Source organism: Lissotriton helveticus, chromosome 12 (assembly GCF_964261635.1).
Source record: "Lissotriton helveticus chromosome 12, aLisHel1.1, whole genome shotgun sequence".
In the NCBI taxonomy this organism is placed as follows: Eukaryota; Metazoa; Chordata; class Amphibia; order Caudata; family Salamandridae; genus Lissotriton; species Lissotriton helveticus.
In genome coordinates, this window is record NC_136073.1 from 739,514,413 (window position 1) to 739,530,098 (window position 15,686).

The following is a 15,686-nucleotide window of genomic DNA, read 5'->3' on the forward strand; positions in this document are numbered from 1 at the left end:
GGTGAAGGACTCTCCGGAGTCGGCGGCCCCCCTCCTTGGCCGCGGAGGCCCTCAGCCCAGTGTCCATGGCGGCACGGCCGGTCAGCATTACAGTTGGCTTAAGAAGACAATATAAGGGGATCACTGTTCTTCGTCATCGACCGTTTCCGGAATGTCATTCAGAGGTGAATGTACTTCTGCGTCTCCACCGGACGATTGTGAGCCCGGACGGGACCCATTAGTGCGGTGCTTGTTCTGTCTGTTAGAGCGGCGAGGCAGGCCCGCCGGTCTCCACCCCTCCAGCCAATCCTGTGCCGCCTCCGGGGTGTCGAAAAAACAAGGTTTTGTTATCGACCACTATCCGTAGCTTGGCCGGGAAGAGCATCGAGTAGGGAGTTCCTTCTTCACCTCAAAGAAAGTTCTCCTTCTCCGTGCGACCTCCGCCGTGTAGTCCGGAAAAAATGCCAATGTAGAATTCTGGATTCTAATGGGGGGTGAGGTCCTTGCAGCTTGTAGGATCACATCCCTATCTCTGAAAATTAAAGAGTCAAGCTATGATCGGCCTAGGGTTAGCGCCTGTTTTTGGGCATCCCCCGGGGACTCGGTGCGCCCTTTCCACTGTGAAAAAATCGGAGAGACCCTTAGGCTGGAGGTTTTGTTTGATCAGTTCCTCCACATACAGGTCCATCGCTCTTGTGTCTTCCGATTCCGGCACTCCTATTATACGGATGTTGTTCCTTCTCGAGCGCCCTTCCTGGTCGTCCAGCTTGTCACGCAGTTCCTTGTTTTCCTTCGTGATTCTTTCCATACTGATCTGCAGTTCTGACACATCTTCCACCAACGACTTGGTCACGATTTCCATCGTCATCTTGTGGAAGTCTTAGCGTTATTTCGGCTGAGATTGACCCCACTGTGGCCTGTACTTGGGTGAGGGCCCGCATGACATCATCCAGGGTTGCCTTCGTGCCTCCCGCCGCGTCCGCGGTTTTGCCCGTCTGCAGTTTTGCGTCCGGTGGGGAGGAAGTGGGTCTGTCATATGCATATCGTTCAAGACGGGATTGTGCTGCTCCGGCTTTCGGCCCCTTGCCGGCCATCTTGGCAGGAGTTCTCGCCGATGGTACTGTTGACCGATCACACTGTCCACTGGTCAACCGTAGGTACCCCCTGTCTCTTTGACAAGTCCCCGCCGGGATAGATCCTTGCCTCTCGCCGCACCCTGGTAGTCACTGGGTCACAGTCCACAGTGTGCAGTTGTGTCGCCCGGTGGTCCGCTGTGTCCCCCGAAGCACTCTCCTCCAGTGTATGATATTTGTGGCTATGGTAGCTGGCGCGAAGCCTCGCCGTGCCTCTCCCTGAACATCAATGGCAGGCGTAGTCTGTGACTATTGTAGTGTTCGTGCCAGGTTTCGACTGGTCCCAGCCGGGGGGCATCAACAAGCCCGTCTCTGTAAGTGTGCTCGCAGCGCCCCACAAACGTCATGCGCGGGGCCCAGTCGACTGTGGAACATCCCGCCTCTCCGCGGAGCAAGGCGGCAATCTGTGTGCACCCCTGCTGTGGTGCCGAGGTCCGTGGCACAGGTCGTTGTTACTGCAACTGACTGGGTGTGGGGTTCCGCGAGGACGTGTCCGTGACTGGGAGACAGCCCCGATGTAGTGATGATCGAGCTCGGGTATACACCGGCGCCCCCCCGCCGTCAAATGCGTCACTGTCCGATGGGGGATATAGGATCTGTACCCTTTCTTACCGGGTCGGGGATAAACTGCCTGAGATCTGCCTCCGTGTACCGCCGGCGTCATCGGGTTGTGCATCGGCCGTTGCGGGTCTCTCGCTGCCTCTACCCTCGGGCTCCGTCCTGCAGTGGTCCTGCAGTGGTGCTAAGATGGCTGCCCCGGCCCCGGAGATTACAGCGTTAGACGCCTCCGTATACCTTCTTTGCACTCTCCTGGCAAGCTCGGAAGGGTCGCTAGGGATGTCTGGCCTCCCACTCCGGGCTCCAGAAGTCTGGCATTCGCGCCGAGTCGCCAATGTCTCTTCCCTTTCGGACTCGTTCACGGGCGGGCGCTTCCGGTGCTATCGTGCCCAGTCCGTGGCATTTCCTGTCAGCTCGTCGTTGCAGGCAACTCCCCGGCGTTGGGCTGTCTCAGTGGCCTATGCGGGGTCCACTCTGAACTACACCTCCCGGCGTCGGATTTTTATTCCGCTTGTCCACGCTCGTGCCGCCCGGTCCTGGGCATCGGTACCGTCCCGCTTGGGCTATTTGTGGTACGGATCACTAGTCGGATCGTTTAGGAGGCCGCTTCAACCGCGGAGCTCTCCTCCTATGCTGCCGCCATCATCGGCCGCTGGCCACGCCCCTCCCATATTTAAGCATTTTAATGGACGACCAGTTATCTTGGAAGCAAGCAGTGGCAAGTAAAAAAATGCTCTTTCAGAGAGCAACTTCAGCTCTCGTTTCCTTCTCAAGAAAACTGGGTAAACCAGCCCCAAATGAGTTGCTTAAAATTTACCACGCAAAATGTCACAGCGTAGCAACCTATGGTGCTGGCGTCTGGGGCTACGCTCCCGTAGACGATTTGCAAACGGTCCAAAACGGGTTTTTAAAGTACATTCTGGCACTTCCCCAAAGTGCTCCAATATACGGTTCCCACATCGAGCTAGGTATCGATTATATAACTGACAACATCAGATGCCAGCCGATTCTTTTATGGCACCGTATTTGGAATAAACCCCAATGCCACTTAACCCGTTCCCTAATATTAGATTGCCTATCCTTGGCGAGTTGGAAAAAAATACCTTGGTTATTGTATGTTTCCAACTTCCTAAATGATTTGAACTGCACATCTTACTTCACTGAACCTTCATCAACATCTGACATCAGTAGAAGGGCGTTGAAAAATCTCTGTCTAAATCATCTGAGAGACCTAAGCCTTTCCCAAGAAGTATCAAAGCCAACAAATGTGCAGATCCTCATGGTTCAAACCTCCCCTGGTATCCAGCCTTATTTAACATTCTTTTTATCTAACCACGAAAAATTTGTTCTAACTAGGTTCCGTTTTAATTCTTTTTTCCGCCTTGTTACCTTCCCCAAAGAGTTAAACTGGTCACATGACCTAGCAAAATGTCCGTGTGATAGTGTATCATCTCAATCGACCATCCACCTAACTTTGTTTTGTCGCTATTATGAGCAATCTCGCAAGCGCTGGATCATCCCACTTCTTCGATCAATGGGGTTGAGAACCTGTCGGCCAGTTATCTGGCACTTCAGTTGCTTGACTCACAACATGTAGCCAAATGTGTAGCTCTTTTCCTAAAATCATGTTTGAAAATACGCTGTAAAACCGGGTTACCGTCTCCTTGAATTGATGTGAATAGATGTTTAATTGATCAACTTGTAAATTAGGTTTTTATCAAATGTTTTAAAAACCACTTTGTTTATATCTGTATTTTAATACTGCGTTTTAAACAATCCATCGGATTTTTATGATGTACTTTTTATGATTCAACTGAATGTTAATCGAATAAAAGTTTCTTGACTGACTGACTGACACAGGTGATCAGACACCGGGCGGAAGTGGTCATGGTGACACCGTGGTGGACGTCGCAGGCTTGGTTTCCCAAGTTGTTACAGTGGAGCTGCGATGGTCTACGGTTACTACCGAACTCGGATTGGCTATTGCAAGGCCCTCGTCAGGAGCATTATCGTCTACTAGTGGAGGGCAGACTAACCCTGATGGCATGGCGGCTTTCAGGGAACAGTGGCACCTGGCAGGAGTTTTGAGTGCAACTTCGGAGTTCATCAAGCAAGCATGGGCACCATCTACCAGGAAGCGTTACTCCGTGGCCTGGAAAGACTGGGTGGATTGGTGCATGGGAAAACAGGTGGATCCCGTGGGGGCAGAGCTATCCCACGTGTTAAATTTTTTTGGCGAGTAAGGCAGCTGGCGGCTTAGCCTATCGCTCGGTAAACAATTTCCATTCTGCTATTTCTGCGGGGCATACCCAGATAGACGGGAAACCGGTAGGCATGCACCCGATGGTTTGTAAACTACTGAAGGGGATTAGGGTAGCTAATCTGCCTAAACCCAAATATATGGGTTTGTGGGACGTTTCGTTGGTTCTCTCTTTGTTCAACAGATTGCCTGATGTTAGACGGGGACCTGGAGGGTCGGCCGAGCACAGTGATCGCACAGACAGGTAACTTCCCCCCCACAGATGGACACCACACAAAGATCAGGGTAACACCTTTTATAGGCACTTCTGGTAGTAGAGTGGTACGATACAAGGCGATCAGGACACGATGATCCTCTCAATTCTAGTCTCTAGTAAGGGAAGGGGGTAGCGGGACAGTCTTGGTACCCACGGGTACGGAGGTGTAACGGTGATAGCTCACAATCCTCGAGCTCGGTGTTCGGATGGGTCAGACCGCGGCAACGCCGGCAGGTCCCGAAGAGGTCGTAGGTGGCAACGGGCCGCGGCAGCGCCAGCAGGTCCCAACGAGGATGAAGGTTACAACGGGCCGCAGCAGCGCCAGCAGGTCCCACGAGAATGCAGGTTGCAACGGGCCGCGGCAGCGCCAGCAGGTCCCACGAGGATGAAGGTTACAACGGGCCGCGGCAGCGCCAGCAGGTCCCACGAGAATGCAGGTTGCAACGGGCCGCGGCAGCGCCAGCAGGTCCCACGAGGATGAAGGTTACAACGGGCCGCGGCAGCGCCAGCAGGTCCCACGAGAATGCAGGTTGCAACGGGCCGCGGCAGCGCCAGCAGGTCCCACGAGGATGAAGGTTACAACAGGCCGCGGCAGCGCCAGCAGGTCCCACGAGGATGAAGGTTGCAGAGGGCCGCGGCAGCGCCAGCAGGTCCCACGAGGATGAAGGTTGCAGAGGGCCGCGGCAGCGCCAGCAGGCAGGACAATAGTTCACAAGGCAGGGCTGTGGCAGCGCCAGCAGTCCGTCAAGGATGAGTTCGTCGCGGTGTCTCTCGACTCCAGGATACAACTGCCTTCCTGTCCTGGGGCGGCCTCAGTTATAGGTCTGGCGCCCTTTGATGTCCGGACCCTCGCTCTTGGAGGTCGGGAGGTCTGGGATGAGGGAGCCCAGACACCCAGCAGGGGGGTGGAGCCAGCGCCCGAGGAGGCTGGGGGTGCTCGGCACCTGGCGGGGGAGAGCCATCGACACTTCTTACTCCCATTGACCTGCCAAGTGGTCCGTTCACCTCCTGGGTGGAGGGTGGTGCCGGGATGTCCGGGCCTGGCCAGGCCCAGGGTTGGGGTCGGGCTGAGGCCGCGCGGCCGCGTGGTGCCGTGTCCAAGATGGCGGCTGGGCCGGGCAATGGTGCTGACGGTGGCCCGGGCCCTGTCCTGCGGGGAGGGAGCGAGCCCTTCATGTGGCCTGTCCAACATGCGTCCCCCCCAGCTGAAGGCGGGGAGAGTCACCCATCTTCTTGGGGACTTTCCTCGTCGAGGCGGAAAAAGCGGGACAGGCCATCCGCGTTGGCGTGGTCTTGGCCAGGGCGATGCTCCACAGTGAAGTCCATCCCCTGCAGGGAGATGGACCATCGCAATAGTTTGGGGTTCTCCCCCCGCATCTGCATGAGCCATTGCAGGGGCCGATGATCTGTCTGTACCCGGAAATGGGTTCCGAAGAGGTACGGCCGGAGCTTCTTGAGGGCCCATACCACTGCGAAGGCCTCTCGCAAAATGGTGCTCCAGCGCTGTTCTCGGGGCAGTAGGCGTCTGCTGATGAAGGCCACGGGTTGGTCCACTCCTTCGGGGTTCAGTTGGGAGAGGACGGCCCCAATACCATGGTCGGAGGCATCGGTCTGCACGATGAACTCGCGGCTGTAGTCGGGGGCCTGGAGCACCGGAGCGGTGCACATGGCGGCCTTCAGCGTCTCGAAGGCCGCGTGACAGTCGGGAGTCCAGTTGACTCGTTTTGGGTTGTTCTTAGACGTGAGTTCCGTGAGGGGCCCCACAATGCTGCCATAGTCCCTCACAAACCGCCGGTAGTATCCGGTGAGCCCCAGGAAGGCTCGGACCTCTGTTTGTGTTTCGGGGGGTTGCCAGGACTGGATGGCAGCTACCTTGAGTTGGAGGGGGGCCACCAGACCGCTCCCCACTTGGTGTCCGAGGTAGGTCACGGACCCCTGGCCGATTTGGCACTTGCTGGCCTTTATGGTGAGGCCGGCCTGTTGGAGGGCCTGCAGGACTGCTCTGAGGTGGTGGAGGTGGTCGGCCCAGTGGCGGCTGTGTACCGCGATGTCGTCCAGGTAGGCGGCGCTGAATTCTTCGAGGCCCGCCAATACCTGGTTCACCAGTCTTTGAAAGGTGGCTGGAGCGTTCTTCATGCCGAAGGGCATCACTCTGAAATGGTAGTGCCCGTCCGGGGTGGAGAAAGCGGAACGTTCTTGGGCCCTGGGGGTGAGGCCGATCTGCCAGTAGCCCGCTGTCAGGTCAAAGATGCTTAGGTAGCGGGCTGCCCCCATGCGGTCGACTAGTTCATCTGCTCGGGGGATAGGGTGAGCGTCGGTTCGGGTGACCGCGTTCAGCCCCCGATAGTCGATGCAGAATCGGAGCTCCGGCGTGGTGCCCGGTGCCGCAGCCTTGGGGACCAGGACGACCGGGCTGGCCCAGGGACTGTCCGAAGGCTCGATGACCCCGAGGGCGAGCATCTTGGAGACTTCTTCTTGGATGCATGTACGTACCCGATCCGGTACTCGGTACGCCCGGTGTCGGACAGGAGGACTGTCCCCCGTGTCCACGTCGTGCAGGCACCAGGAGGTGACTCCGGGTGCGAGGGAGAACAGGTTTGCGAACGGCAGCAGGAGGGCCCGGCAATCTTGACGCTGCTCTGGGGTCAGGGCCTCGGAGAGTCGGACCCCGTCCACCGAGCCATCTCTTTCCCGAGTCCTCAGTAGGTCAGGGAGGGGCTCGGAGTCTCCTTCTGTGCCACTGTCGGTCGCCATCAGCAGGCTGAGCTCTGAGCGCATGAAGTGGGGTTTGAGCCTGTTGGCGTGGAGGACCCGGAGGGGGTTCCGGGGGGACTCCAGGTCGATGAGATAGGTGACGGGACTCCTGCGCTCGATCACCTTGAAGGGCCCCGTCCATTTGTCTTGCAAGGCACACGGTTCGATGGGGGACATCACCCATACCTGCTGACCCGGTTCAAACTCGATGGAGGAGGCATGTTGGTCGTACCACTTCTTCATGTCCTCCTGACTGGCCTCCAGATTGGCTTTAGCGATCTCCCTGAATTTCCGGGTCTGATTTCGGAGGGTCAGGAGGTATTTGTAGACGTCCGGAGGGGTCTTTAGGGGGGCCATTTCCCATTCCTCCTTCACTAGGCTGAGAGGCCCGCGAACGGGGTGTCCGTACAGGAGTTCGAAGGGGCTGAAGCCGAGGGACTTCTGGGGGACTTCTCGGTAGGTGAAGAGGAGGCACGGTAGTAGCACGTCCCACTGGCGGCGTAGGGGTTCTTCCAGCCCCATGATCATCCCCTTGAGGGTGCGGTTGAACCGCTCGACCAGTCCGTTCCCCTGGGGGTGATAGGGGGTGGTGAAGCGGTAAGTGACTCCGCACTGCTGCCAGAGGGATTTCATATACTTTGAAATAAAGTTCGTACCCCTGTCGCTGACGACTTCCCGGGGGAAGCCCACTCGAGAGAAGATCCCCATCAAGGCTCGACCCACTACTGGGGCTGTTATAGTACGGAGGGGGACCGCCTCAGGATAGCGGGTGGCGTGGTCCACCAGGACCAGGATGAAGCGATGCCCCTGTGCTGTTCGGGGGTCCAGGGGCCCCACAATGTCTATTCCCACCCTTTCGAACGGGGTGGTCACCACGGGGAATGGTTGTAGGGGTGCCTTGAGTTTGTGGCCGCTCTTCCCGCCGGCCTGGCAGGTCGGGCAGGACCGGCAATGGTTGGAGACGTCATTTCTCATTTTGGGCCAAAAAAAGTGAGTCACCAGGCGGTGGTAGGTCTTGTCTTGGCCCAGGTGCCCGGCCAGGGGGACATCATGGGCTAGGTTCAACAGGAAGTCTCTGAAGTGGAGGGGCACCACCAGCACTCGCCCGGCCCCTAGTTCTGCGATTTTCTGCTCGCTGTACAAGAGATCATTGTCCCAATAAACCCAGTGGGCCCCGGTGGTGTCTCCTTGGCTCTGGGCGAGCGCTTGCTGTCGCAATCCCTCGAGGGAGGGGCAGGTCTTTTGCTCCTGCCGGAATTGTTCCTGGGTGGGCCCCCCTTCTTGACGCCACTGAGCCAGGTCGGGAAGCTCGGGGGGCTGTGTGGACCCCTCTGTGGTGGGGTCCGGGTGGTCGGTCTGGAGGAAGTCTTCTTCTGGAGTGATCGAGGGCGGAGGTGCTGCCCATTCTGGTTCTTCTGGTCTAGGGATGGTGCGGGTGGCCATGGACCGGGTGGTTACGCACGCCCAGTCCGGGAGACCCAACATCCCCAGATGCTCTCTTCTTTCTACAGCGGCCCACGGGGAGCTCTCGAGATCGTTCCCCAGGAGGCAGTCCATGGGGGCATCGTCGCGGACAGTTACTTTCAGCATGCCGGACACTCCTCCCCATTCGAAGGGGATGCAGGCCATCCGACACAGGCTCTCCGAGTTATCTGCCGATCGGACGGGGCAAAGTACGTTTGGTAGGATTTGTTCTGGGGTCACCAGGTGACAACGGACGGCCGTCACACTGGCCCCGGTGTCACGCAGGGCCTCGGCCTTGCGCCCATTGATGCTCACCCATTGGCTGTACTTCCGAGTGTTGGCGGGCAGGGGAGTCCGCGGGACCATGTCTCTTCCTCCCAGGCATGCCAGGGTCATGGCGGCGGGTTCCCACTCGAACTGCTCCGACTCATAGGTCTCCGTGTCTTCGGAGACTTGTTCTTCTCCCAGGGCGGCGGCCGCCATCTGGCGGGGCCCGGGGACCTGGTTCTTCGGGCAGGTCGGGTCACTGGCATAGTGGCCGACTCGCTGGCATCGATGACACGTCACGTTAGCTCGGAACCCCGGGCGCATCGGGGGGTTTCCCCGGCCTGCTGGGGCCGGGGTGGCGTTAGTGGGCGCGGCCGGGACGGCGTCTCTGCCCCGGCCCGGGCCTCCTCCTCCTCCTCGGGGACGATGATGACCTTGGTTGGTTCTGTTCTGCTCATTCGGCCCACTCCGGGCCACTCGGGTGCTCTCCCACCGGTCAGCCTCGGTGGCGAGCTGCCGGGGTTCAGTCAATTTACTGTCGAGGAGGTGCTGCCTGAGCTCGACGAAGCAGTTGTTGGAGAGGTGCTCCCACACAATGAGATTGAAGAGTTGTTCGTAAGTGGTTACGTTGTTACCCTTGATCCACCCCTCGAAGGCTCGGCTGAAATAGTTCACGTATTCCAACCACGTTGTACCTGGGATCCGGGTGCAGTTGCGGAACCTCTGGCGGTACATTTCGGGTGTAAGCCCATATCGACTGAGGAGGGCGGCCTTCATGTGGTCATAGGACGTCATTTGATGGTCCGGAAGCTGCAGCAGGGCATCACGACCCTCGTTGACGAATCTCCCCCATAGACCGGCTCCCCAGTCACTTCGAGCGACCCGGTGGGCGGTCATGGCAATCTCATAGGCCTTGAACCACTGCTGTATGTCGTCGTTCCGGTGATATTCTCGGACCACATCCTTGGGGATGTGGACCTTCTGCTCGGTAGGACCCGGGGAGTGCGGTTGCTCGGGCACCCCTAGGTTTTTGTTCAGTTTGCGTATTTCTATCTCCGCTAGTTTGCACTCGTGCTCGTATGCCAGTCTTTTTTCTTCGAGGTCTCTCTGTCTCTGTTTTTCCTCTCGCTCTTCTCTGAGCCGTAAGTGTTCTAAGTTTATTTTTTGTTCCGCCATTTTCAATTCTCCGTCTAATCTGAGTCGTGCCAAGTCTAACTCGTGTAATCTATTTTTTTCCCGCTCTTGGATCTCTTCACGGGAAGGGCCTGTTCTCCGTTCCTCCGTCCGGGTGGTGTTGACTTCCGGGGCTGCGGGGTCCCGGGGGGTTGCGGTATTTGTCTCTGTCCAGGCCTCTAGGGCGTTTTTGAAGTCTTCTTTTGTGCTTAGCCCGGTGGTAGCAATGCCTAAGTCCATGCAAAATTGTTTGAGCTCTCGGTGGTTGTATTCTTCCAGCTTTTCCATCTGGAACTTCTCCGCCGATCCGCTCTCTTTGGTCGTCATTGTGGTTTTAGTCGTAGGGTGAGTTACTGTCTGTACGGTACGCGTTGGTTCGGATCGCGCCGCTAGCCACCAATGTTAGACGGGGACCTGGAGGGTCGGCCGAGCACAGTGATCGCACAGACAGGTAACTTCCCCCCCACAGATGGACACCACACAAAGATCAGGGTAACACCTTTTATAGGCACTTCTGGTAGTAGAGTGGTACGATACAAGGCGATCAGGACACGATGATCCTCTCAATTCTAGTCTCTAGTAAGGGAAGGGGGTAGCGGGACAGTCTTGGTACCCACGGGTACGGAGGTGTAACGGTGATAGCTCACAATCCTCGAGCTCGGTGTTCGGATGGGTCAGACCGCGGCAGCGCCGGCAGGTCCCGAAGAGGTCGTAGGTGGCAACGGGCCGCGGCAGCGCCAGCAGGTCCCAACGAGGATGAAGGTTACAACGGGCCGCAGCAGCGCCAGCAGGTCCCACGAGAATGCAGGTTGCAACGGGCCGCGGCAGCGCCAGCAGGTCCCACGAGGATGAAGGTTACAACGGGCCGCGGCAGCGCCAGCAGGTCCCACGAGAATGCAGGTTGCAACGGGCCGCGGCAGCGCCAGCAGGTCCCACGAGGATGAAGGTTACAACGGGCCGCGCCAGCGCCAGCAGGTCCCATGAGAATGCAGGTTGCAACGGGCCGCGGCAGCGCCAGCAGGTCCCACGAGGATGAAGGTTACAACGGGCCGCGGCAGCGCCAGCAGGTCCCACGAGGATGAAGGTTGCAGAGGGCCGCGGCAGCGCCAGCAGGTCCCACGAGGATGAAGGTTGCAGAGGGCCGCGGCAGCGCCAGCAGGCAGGACAATAGTTCACAAGGCAGGGCTGTGGCAGCGCCAGCAGTCCGTCAAGGATGAGTTCGTCGCGGTGTCTCTCGACTCCAGGATACAACTGCCTTCCTGTCCTGGGGCGGCCTCAGTTATAGGTCTGGCGCCCTTTGATGTCCAGACCCTCGCTCTTGGAGGTCGGGAGGTCTGGGATGAGGGAGCCCAGACACCCAGCAGGGGGGTGGAGCCAGCGCCCGAGGAGGCTGGGGGTGCTCGGCACCTGGCGGGGGAGAGCCATCGACACTTCTTACTCCCATTGACCTGCCAAGTGGTCCGTTCACCTCCTGGGTGGAGGGTGGTGCCGGGATGTCGGGGCCTGGCCAGGCCCAGGGTTGGGGTCGGGCTGAGGCCGCGCGGCCGCGTGGTGCCGTGTCCAAGATGGCGGCTGGGCCGGGCAATGGTGCTGACGGTGGCCCGGGCCCTGTCCTGCGGGGAGGGAGCGAGCCCTTCATGTGGCCTGTCCAACACCTGATAATACACTCTTGTCCAGAAAACAATTATCAGCGAAGTTGGCCATGTTACTTTGCCTATCAGCATGCAGAAGATCCTCGAACGTGAGAGCACTCGACGTTACAGGTAGAGTGTTTACCCCGGAAGGGGTTTCTTTTACTATTTAAACCTGTGGCAGCGGCCACAATTGCTAGATGGCTTCGCTTCATAATGAAGGAAGCAGGTATTGATACGCAGATCTTTGGTGCTCATTCAGTGAGAGGCGCTATTGCGTCAAAGTCTTATGGCTTAGGATCTAGTCTTCAGGACATTATGAGATGTGCGGATTGGTCTTCTGAATCGACGTTTAAGACTTTTTTTTAATAAGCCGGTGGGAGATATTAATTCTGTGGTTTTTAAACAGCGTTAAACTTGCATAATCTGAAGCCTCCGGTCCTGTAATAGAATCAAAAATTTGCTAGCATTCGCGCCAAGAATTTTCAATTCTATTAAGGACACGGAGGCGAGGATTATCCCACCCGGCTTAATTTAAAGTAATAAGCTTGCCCGCCCAATTTATGCAGTGATTACGGTGGTATTATTTCCTTTCTTTCAGGATCAGATAAGAAGTCTGATTGATCGACGACGGACAACAGGATGTTTGGCCTGAAACCTTGTTTCTTCCATGTTGGAGGAGTTATTCATTATTCAAGTTATTGTTGGACTTGTTTCGCCTCAAAGAAAGAGGATGATGGGAGCACGCAAGGGGTTCTTATGGACTATGGGGTCGTGCCTATACTCATGTGTACTCATGGGAAATGTAGTTTGTTTTACTGTTATTTATGAAAATATACATTTTCATTGGCTGCTGTGTTTTTTTGCAGTAAAGATTGAGAAGCATAATCCTCTCCTCTGTGTCCTTAAGAGAATTGAAAATTCTTGGCGCGAATGCTAGCAAATTTTTGATCCTCACGCCTGTTTTGACCCTGCAGCTCTTTGTCATGAAAGATTCTCAACCTTGCTTGAATTTTGAGCTACTTCTTGATGCAGGGTTCTCAGGCCTCCTTAGATTCTATGCTCCTTTGTGATGCAGGATTCTCAGGCCTGCTCGGATTCTGTGCTCCTGTTAATGTTATCTGGATTTATATAGCGCACAGTGTAGTGTAGTTCCTATAGTCCCAATAGGCTCTGCGCATTGGAATAATATCTTCAGTAGTGTAGACGTAGGACTGAGGTTAACTAGGTCTCTACTGACTATATTAGACTTAAGTTTTTTGCCAGCTAGCTCAGAGTTCACTAGAAACTTTCTCGAGTAAGCGAGGAGGAGTTTAACCTCCCTGGATAGACAAGAAGGGATTTAGTTTCTGACAACCATAAAACATGACAACTTTGCCCTCCCTGATTAGGAGTGTATCTCTAGAGTCGTGTGAAAACAAAAGACAGCTATTTCACTCAGTCAATAAGTGGGTACTTAGTTTCACCAGATTGCAGAGAAAAAGAGAGACGGGCGTTTTCAATAAAAGGTGTTATTTATTGAGCAGTCTCTTTCCTCATACAAGAGAAATGAATTGCTACAATTGCAATACTTTTAGTTAAGTAAAGTGCATACAGTAAAAGCAGGATTATGAAATAATACTGCAAAAGCATTGATATGGTTTCTTAGCCATATGATACTTTAAAATGGATAAAATAGATACATACATATATACATTGACTAATCGTACTCAACTGGTGCTTCTAACTACGCCTACCCCGGTGTACCTGACCTAAGCCTAATACGTGGGAAGGAGTAAGTAAGTAGCAGTTTAAGTTAAGTTTTTTTTGCCAAGAATCTGACTCAAGAATTCTCTGTAAGGGTTTAGTCAGTTCAGTACCTGGGTATTAGAAGGCAGGAGGGCTGGTATCTCTCTCTCAGGACTCAGTATCCCAGTCACCCGCAAGGGTAAGCTGGAAACGCCGGAGGCTGGATTTCTCGGCAAGAGAAAAGACAGCGTCTTTCTCAGCGCGTCAAAAGGGAGGGGCAGCGTCCGTGGGCTCTCGCATCAGCTGGGCTCTTCGGAAGTAGATAGCTGCTCTGCTCCAGGATTACCACTGTGTGTTTGCTTAAGGCAACGTTGATATATTTATACCTGAAAGGTGCCGGGTTTGACGTAAGGCTGGACATAAGACGTCAATAAAGATGTCACTAAGAACTGGTCGTTCTTACAGTGCTTTACAGGAGTTCTCGGACGAAATCAAAACAAAGCAGCGGGGATTTCCCAGGTTGCTGGAGGCTTGGATTTGTTTAAGAACTCGGTGTGCTTTCTAGGGGGCTGGAGGAATAGGCTTGCTTAATGTGACAGCATGTGCTATGACTGAGTTATGAAAAGGGTTTCTCTGCCGTTGTAGGGATATTATTGATTTATAACCACACAAGGGTAAATAATAGGAATATCGATTCAGGTACCTAGATAAACACACTACACCCACTCCACGAATTCATGTCCATAATTACTTAAACTAAGCAATAGTAAACATATCTAACGGTGCATGTGTATACCGATCCACCCCAAAATACATTATTTTGCATCTGAAATGGTGTATGCGAAATACACGAAAACTGAGTATAGGTACTGTATGCTTTCAAGCAGAGTAATCATTCATTAAAAAGGATGCATATATATATCAGCATGAATGATTTGCGAAAATTACACATGAAATGGCTCTTAATACAGAAAAAAAAGTGCGAGACCATTTCATCACATATAAATACAGTTATTTGTAAATATGCTAGAGGCTGAGGTAATATATTGTCTCTAGAGTTCCTAAAAATAGAAGCTCTGTTCTCTAAGAATAGTTCTACTCTAGGCAGAGGATGAGTGCCAAAAAAAAGGTAAATATTTTGGAATCCGGAAAAAAATAATTTCGTTTTTCAAGGGAAGAAGTAAAAACAGTTCCAAATATTTTCAGAAGCTTTTGTTTTTCAAAGCTGAAAGCCAAATTCAGAGTTCAGGGAACGCTGAGTGCTCGTTTGCTTAAAAGTTTATTCTTTCTGTTCAGGGGAAAACATCATTTCAGACAGACTTTCAAAAAAGCAGTTTACCGCTTCAGGTGAAAGTTCGACCAAGTTGGAAAATGCCGCAACTGTGCAGTCGTGAGAATGATTGCTATCATCGATGACAGGATCAGCAGTGCTCACAGAAGGTCGTACCTGGTTGATGCTGCTCTCATCTTGCACTTCACTACCCTTCAATCGCAGTGGTGAAGTCTCAACGAATGCCGTCATTAGGATGGGTAACCGCTGGGGACAACACGATGCATGAGCCTTTACTGGACTTAGCAAAGTATCTGTATCCAATGGTACTTCTGATTGTAGTGTGAGACAGACGTCTAACACGCATTCTTCTCCGCACAGCATACATCTTAACACAGGTAAGATACAGTTCTGCCAGATGGGTCTGAATGAAAGAAACCAGGTCATATTCAGATCTCTTAGCCGGGCTAATCCAAGGACTTTAGTTATGCGGTCCCGATAGCGTATAGCTAGGATCGTTTCTTCCATTGTTGCTGGAGTCTTGTCTGTGACATGGCTTGCCATAACGAAGCAGGAGTATCAAAAATAAAATGCCTGCTACGAGTCCCAACAGGAGTGGAAGGCCGCCAAAGATTGAATGGACAAAATTAGGAAAGATGCCCAGGACTGCTTTGAAAGGTGTCAACAGTCCCGAAAAAATTGTCTTAAATACACTCGCGATACCATTCGTATCAGAAATGTTTAAGATTTCGTTTAGCATTTCTGCGAAGTGTAATGGGCAATTTGTTGATAAAAGGTTATGTATCTCTGCCGTTGTCCTTGCAACTTGGAGATCATACGTTTCTTTTGATGACGTCAAGGGCACAGGCGTCTGTAGAAGAACAGACTTCATTCTGCTTAAAGTATCAATTCGAATAGAAGAGATTTTCAAACTGGGCCAAATTTTTCCCTCCCTATTGTCGTTCGGATACAATACTTGCATACAGCAAGTGACCATGGACGAAACGCTTACTAGATAAGCTTTTCCTGGCATCAAGCCACAACATTTGTGGTCCACTATTAGAATGTAGCTCCCGTTCGAAAGCCGTCTAAAAAATGGCTCTATTCGAGTTGCAGGTGTGCCAAGCTGGTGACATGAAAGGTTATTTGAAGTCCCCTCACAGGCCCCATGTAGATTTATACCCTGACACAGAAGTATACCACTTAGTGATTT